Below are 7,952 nucleotides of genomic sequence, written 5' to 3' on the forward strand. Positions count from 1 at the left end.
AGTTCTACTCTGACAACATGGAATCACTATGAGTCATAATCCATGAGGTAATAACTGATTTTTCATAAATACCCTCTGGGGCCCACTGGGAAAATAGCTCCTCCTTTGTTTCCTGCTTGACTACTTCTTCCATTATAGTCCTTCAACTGGCACAGTTCTTAGAGCTTGTTTAACATTCTTGCTTTGATAAGAAAATCACTACTTTTCTATGTAGCAATATCTGACACCTCTATTTCCAACAGATAAAAGCAAATGAATTCTCCAAGTAATATATTTCCATCTCATTGAGCTATATATAAACCTCAACAATCTTCCTCTACCTTAAATTCCAAATTAACACTCTGTGCTTTCTCCCCTACTATTTCCCACTCCTACTTTCCTCCATTAATTTTTTAGAGTACAAGGACTCTTTAAAGATTAAAGTCACCAGCCCAAACTAAGAACAAAATAATACTACTATCTTCATAACTCTACACAGTGCTACCACATAGAACACTATTCCAAAAATTGTTAGGAGAAAGAGAAGAGAGAAACTTGGGCAGCAAAGAGAAAATGAGGAACAGACTGAGAGAATAAGAAGACAAAAAATGCCTCTCCTATGCCCCCAAGATAGGACATTGTTCTCATTGTCTCTACTTTGTCCCTTTTTTTGTTTGGGAAAATTTTAATCACTATCTCTATTGAGGTCCTTGGAGGTGCCCAGTCCCTCTTCCCTAAAGAGATTTTAGTGGAGAAACAGAAAGACTGGTTAATGTAAAGAACTTAGGAAAAGGACTATATGTTGGCCCTCAGAGACAGCTATACATGCGACTTAAAAGACAAATCTAATGGTAAATATTGTACTAAGGAATAAAATAAGCTTTCATGTAAATTATGACTCAGAACTTCTCATAAAAATAATTTCCAAGATATTTAGAAAAAAATATGTGTATGTATGCTAAAAGGCATGTATAAGAATATTTATATCAGCATTGATTACATTAGTAAAAAACTGAAAATGACTCAAATATCTTTCAACAAGGGATAAATTAAATGAATGAACTGTGACTAAGTACAAAACATGGTGGAATCTTAGAAATATAATATTGAGTGAATAAAGCAAAGTACAGAACAATACATAGGATATTATGACATCCTACTGAATTTCAAAAAGTCTAAATATTATACTACATAAGGTCCTGAAACTGTTTTTTTAAATGAGAGAATAAAACTTAAATTGTTACAGAGTGATTGGTTACATCTGTCAGGGAAGCAGGGACATAGGGTGAGAAAGGGACACAGCATAGCTTCTAAGTTACCGGTGATGTTCTACATGTTAAGATAAGTGATGTCCCCACAAATGTTTCTTTCATTAGTATACTTCATAATTTCTGTATACTATTAAAGATATTCTATATCCTCTCCCCAAAAATTTACAGTCACAGAAACCCTACAGAGGGTTTCTATGAGTTTGAATGGACTCTACAGCACTTAACAACAACAACAATATTTACCTAATACTTCATGATAAAAATTAATGACACGTTAAGTTTCATATCTTAATATTAACAATACCTTAAATTTATACAACATGCTAATAAATCAAAAGTAACATAATTATCAGGTTGTTGTTAAGAGCCCTCAAGTAGGTTCTGACTCATAGTGACACTAAATAGGTTTCCAGGGAGTGGCTGGTGGGTTTACATCACCAAACTTGGGGTTAGCAGCCCAGTGTTTATTCTAGAGTGCCACACCAGGACTCTAAAGTATCATATTATTAACTGATAATCAGAAAGTAGGTTTTTACTTACAATCCTAAAAGACCTGCATTAGTGCAGAGTTGTGATTAGAAATGAGGGTTCCCAGAAACTAGGATTGATGCTCTTCTAATTCCAAATCAGTGGAACATCTTTGATTTTTCAGAAAATCACTCCTGGCATGGTGCTATAAGATCAGCACAAGACTGATACACAAGGTCAGCAGTACAAGCCCCCATCTACTCCTCAGAAGCCCTGTCCAGGGTCACTATGAGTCAGAACTGACACATACAGCAATTAACAACAACAACACTGATAAATTTAAGGGATAGAATCTATCCTAGGGTTCACTTTAACTCCATTGGGGAACAGTCTGTCTCTTGAAAATCCAAAAGGGATTGATAAACTAGATCATTTAGGAGCGTTCCATCTTTGTAAAACAGCCAGTTTTTCTACTTTCGCTGTTTGTTGTTGTTGTTAGGTGCCATCGGTTGCTATTAGGCAGTACCAACTCGATGGCACCTAACAACAACAACAAACATTCAGACTAGAAAAACTGGGATGAAATATGTGACTAGAACTTTCCACTAAAAAAAGAGTATGCTAAGCTCTGAGGAAACCAGTTTGTTTTCTTTGTAAAAGTAAGTATGGATCATTCATAAAAGAGCTGTTTTAGTCAACATTGCTACAGTAATACATAACCCAACATTTCAGTGATTTGCAGAGGAAAACGTTTGTTTGTCATTCATGTTTCACATAAATTATGACAGCTGACTGTGCCTCTGTTCTATATATCTTGTAATTGCAGGCTATAAGCTGAAGGAACAACATGTCATTCTTGCAGCAGGGGAAAGAACAAGCAAGAAAGAAAGAAACAAAAATCTTTAAGATTCTTCTTATATATGGCATATGGTATGTCTGTTCACATCCCAACAGTAAAAAGCAAATTCTGCAGTCAGTTGAACATCAGGGGGACAGAAATATATAATCTACCCACAGGGTATATGGGAATCACTACTATTACTAGGATTCAAGAACAAATTATTGGAAATAATAATATACGCTGACATATCTTCATATGCTAGCTTTCTGCTTAGTATAATTTTGACTGTGTGGATCATGACAAACTATGGGATAATATTGTAAAGAATGAGTGTTCCAGAACACTTTCTTGTGTTCATGAGGAACCTGTACATAGTCTAAGAGGCAGTTGTTTGAACAAAACAAGCAGCTACTGAGTCATTTAAAACCAGGAAAGGTGTATGCCAGAGTTCACCATACTTATTCCATCTGTATGTTGAGCAAATAGTCCGAGAAGCTAAATTAAATGAAGTAAAACATGGCAGCAGAATTGGAGGAAGACTCATTAACAACCAGATATGCAGATGACAGAATCTTGCTAGGTGAAAGTGAAGAGGATTTAAAATACTTACTGATGAAGACCAAAGACCACAGCCTTCAGTATGGATTGCACCTCAATGTAAATAAAACAAAAATCACTACTGGATCAATAATTAACATCATGATAAATGGAAAAAAGATTGAAGCTGTCAAAGACTTCATTTTGCTTGTATCTCCAAATAACACTCCTGGAAACAGTAGTCAACAAATCAAATGATGCAGTGCATTAGGTAAATCTGCTGCGAAAGGTGTCTTTAAAATGTTTAAGATCAAAGATCTTCATCAATAAGTATTACAAGTCTTTTTCACTTCCAGCAAGAAAAATTATAACACCTGCAGTTGTTGTTAATGAGTCTACCTCTTATCCTGATGCCACGTTCTTCTTCTATAATCCAGTTTCTCAGATTTTTTTCTTAGTGTACAGATTGAATAAATATGGTGAAAGAATACAGCCCAAGCAGACATCTTCCTTGGTTTTAAACCATTCAGTATCCCCTTGTTTTGTTCAAATGACTGCCTCTTGGTCTATAGTTTCTCATGAGCACAATTAAATGTTCTGGAATACTCATTCTTCACAATGTTTTCCATAGCTTGTTATGAACCACAGAGGCAAATGTCTTTCCATAGCCAATAAAGCATAAGTAAAGGTCTTTCGGGTATTTTTTACTTTCATCCAAGATCCATTTGACTTCAGTAATGATATCCCTAGTTCCACATCCTCTTGACTAAGGCTTAAATTTTTGGCAACATAATGTTGATGTACTACTGCAACTGTTTTTGAATTACCTTAAATACAATTTTGCTTGCATGTGACATTTGTGATGTTATAAAATGACACATTCCACATTCTGTTGGATCACCTTTTTTTGGTATGGGCACATATTTGGATCTCTTCCTATTGATTGGTCAGGAAACTATCTTCTAAATTTCTTAGAATAGATGAGTGTCCATTCATGAGTGTCCACCTCCAGGGCTCCATTAGTTTGTTGAAAGGTTTCAAGTTGCATTGTGTCAATTGTTGGAGTCTTTTTTTGTTTTGCCAGCACTTCCGGTGCAACTAGGACTTCTTCCTTCAATACGATTAGTTTTTGATCATATGCTACCTCTTGAAATGACTGAACATGAACCAATTCTTTTAGGTAAATTGACTGTGTGTTCTTTCCATTTTCTTTTGACGCATCTTGTGTCATTCAATATTTAGGCCATTGAATCCTTGAATATTATAACACGAGGCTTGAGAAATGCTGGGTGCATTCTTTCCTTTTGGTTTTTTGACTCCAGGTCTTTGTACACTTCATTGCAATATTTTATCTTGTCTTCTCTAGCTATCCTTTGAAATTTTCTGTTTCATCATTCTTTTTCCAGTTACTTTACTATGTTCAAGAACAAGATTCAAAGTTTTTTTTTCTGGCATCTAAAAAAAGAAGCTCTTTTTTTTTTTTTTTCCCTTCCTGACTTTTTAATGACCTTTTGCTTAAAGTAACATCCTTGATTACTAATACTTTAAGAGGTCATTTGCAGCAGATTTGTTGACTGCTGTTTCTGTGAGCATTGATTTTGGATCCAAGTAAAATTAAATCCTTAACAGCTTCAATCTTTTCTGTTTATCATGATGTTGTTTATTGGTCCAGTTATGAGAATTTTTGTTTTCTTTATAATCCATACTGAAAGCATGATCTTCGGTATCAGCAAGCAAGTTTGTGCCATCTGCATATTGTAGTTTGCTAGCGAGTCTTCCTCCATTCCTGATATTACATTCTTCTTCATATAATCCAGTTTCTACTTTTATTTGATAATCATACAGATTGAAAAAGTGTGGTAAAATGATACAACCCTGATACACAGCTCTCCTGATTTTAAGCCATGTAATATCCCCTTGTTCTGTTTTAATGACTGCCTCTTGTTTTCATACAGGTTCTGCATGAGCACAATTAAGTGTTCTAAAATTTCCATTCATCTCAGTATTATCCGTAATTCGTTTTGACCCACATAGTAAAATGCCTTTGCAGAATCAAAAAAACACAGATCAGATACGTCATTGTTAGGTACTGTGGAGTCAGTTCTAGCTCACAGTGGCCTTATGTAGGATTTCCAAGCCCATATAGGAGTAGAAAGGCTTATCTTTTTCAGGTGGAAAAGATGGTGGGTTGAACTGCTGACCTTGTGATTAGCAGTCCAATTGCTGCTATGTGTCATGGAGTCAGGTTTCCAAGGAGTGGTTAGTGGGTTTGAACTGCCAACCTTGCTAATAGTGTTCCAGTGCTTATCCTACAGCACCACACAAGGTTATGTATAAGATTCGCTAAATGCAAAGAGTCTTCTATTTAATGAATATTAAACACCAGGATAAAATCCTAGCACTGACACTTGCAAGTTGCCTGGCTTTAAACAATTATTTCGATTCTCTTCAGCCTCAGTAGTCTCGTGTGTTAATAGTGAAATAAATTCATTAAATAAGCCATATTAGGTGCTTACTGTGGTGTTTGCATATGCTCATTAAGTACTGGCTAAAATTATAATAATTATTATTGTTGTTGCTAAGTGCTGTTGAGTTGGTTCCAAATCATAGCAACCTATATAGGGTTTCCAAGGAGTAGATGATGGGTTTGAACCACCAACCTTGCTATTAGAAGTCCAGTGTTTATCATATAGTGCCATACCAGGACTCCGATTATTGTTGTTGTTGTTGTTAAGTGCTATAGTTGTATAGTGTTTCTGAGGATCCCCTGATGGATTTGAACTGCTGAGCCATAGACTTTGTGGTTCCCTGTCTACTGCTCCATACTAGGAGTCCTTTGTTATTATTATTACTGAATCCTTATTAAAAATGTTCTTCAGTGTCTAAGAGGAGTTGTTCTCAATAACTGAACACAATATTAACTATAAGAAGACTATTTCCATCTTTTCTTGCTATTATCTATGTAACTCTTACTGATATTATCCTGCCCTGCTAGTGTGCCATCTTCATTTTGTATGTTTCAGATGTCCAGAGGTGTCACTAGCTTTCTTGAAAAATACCTCATTAGATAAATACACATAACTCCCTCACAGTACAACCCTGAGAGAATTTGTTTTGTATTTTTTTTTCCCCAGGATGTTCCGCTAATTGGCATGTTCTGTTTCTGCTGGGAGAGATGCATCATTTAAAAGGATTAAACGAGGTTTGTTTAAGTCCCTTTTATATATTGCTTAAATACGCCTTTGTATTTGCTTTAGATTTTACAAGATCCTTCTTGCGTGTTTAAACAAATGATAGTCAAATAGGTGGTTTCAGATGCCAGCTGCTTCCTGCATTTAAGTCCCAGCTCCACAGAGTTTATTTATATAATATGTTTTCCAACCTATGAAACACAATTCTAAAAGTACAAAATAAAAGTGACATTCACTCTTCATCTAAAGTTGTATGCAGCCAATTTATTCTACATGAGTGTGCTATAGCACAAAATTTCCTAACAAATGCTACCATGCCTGTGATACATGGGAATTAATGAAAAACAAAACAAAACAAAACAAAAAAAACTTTATGCTAGAAATAGAAGAAGAAGACAAAAGCTAGTGTTACAATAATGTGTTGGAAAGAGAATGAAATGCTTTAATAAGAAAATAAAAATCCAGTCTTGTCTCCAATGAGGTTTTTCTGACCCTGGGACAGAGTAGGCAGAGGTAGAGTCTCCTCAGGGATATGTTGGAAATAACATGACACAGTTTATACAGAAAAAGGATAAATAAAGTTTTAGGTTTTTGTGTTTTTTTAAGAAAAAGATTTTCAGAAAACAATTTAACCAAATAATCCCACTGGCAATTGTTTTCTTTGGCTAACTTTTAATAAATGGCATTTTGAAAAAAAATAAGTGGAGAAAAATAGAGATAAATTCCGAAACAGGAAGGAGTGGCTCCTCTGCAGAGACATGGAAAAACCAGAAAAGACAGCAATCTGGAGTAGCTCCACAGTTTTGGGTCAAATATAAGCTACAGGGTTTCAGTTTCCTGAACCCACCAGTGGAGAAATCTGACTGTGAAAGTAAAGTACGGAGATTTCTGAATCAATCGGGATGCTCCCTGTGGGTCCTTCAGCCTGGGCTGAGATCAGAGGGTGGGACCACAGCCAAGCTTCTACAGTGATACAGCGCTAAAAACCATGGAACGGCATCTTGAAAAAGAGGTGTGACAAAGTTCATACTTTTCTTTGGTCCTCTCCACTATAACACCCTCACTGCCAGCCCAGACACCTTCATGCAGGTGGGAATGCATTCCCAAAAGTGTCCAACATTGTGCCAACTGTTTTCCCATGGCACAGGGAAGAGGTCCATGGGAGCCCCATTGGTCCCACAGGCTGACCCTTTGGCTGCTTCTTATAACTTCTGTCTCTGGGACTCAGCCCAAAAGTTGACCTGGGTGGGACACTTTATTCCTACGTTCCAATCAAGAAACAATAAGTCTGGACATACAGCCAAACCCTATGTGCACTTTGTAAAACGGCAACATAAAAAGCAAGAGCCAACACCCACTACTATATACAAGGACGCAACTATTTTGAGAATTATGCTGTACATGCGCAGATATCTAACTGACCTTCAGAGATAAAAATAGTGGAAATCTTTCTTCCATTCGTTTCTTAATATCTATCTGTGTACCTCCAGGGTGCTGACTAAAGGAGGTGCCTGAGAGAGTGGACAGCCCCACTGCTGGAGGTTTCTACTGTGCATGTACACTGACCTGTGCAGCAAAGGTTACAGGTCAGTCGGCTATAGTTTTATTTTTGTTTTTGTATTTGCTTTATATTGTTTCTGTTTTGGGCCCTTTTGGTCTCTCTCT

Source organism: Chrysochloris asiatica, unplaced genomic scaffold, assembly GCF_000296735.1.
Source record: "Chrysochloris asiatica unplaced genomic scaffold, ChrAsi1.0 scaffold00095, whole genome shotgun sequence".
Taxonomy (NCBI): domain Eukaryota; kingdom Metazoa; phylum Chordata; class Mammalia; order Afrosoricida; family Chrysochloridae; genus Chrysochloris; species Chrysochloris asiatica.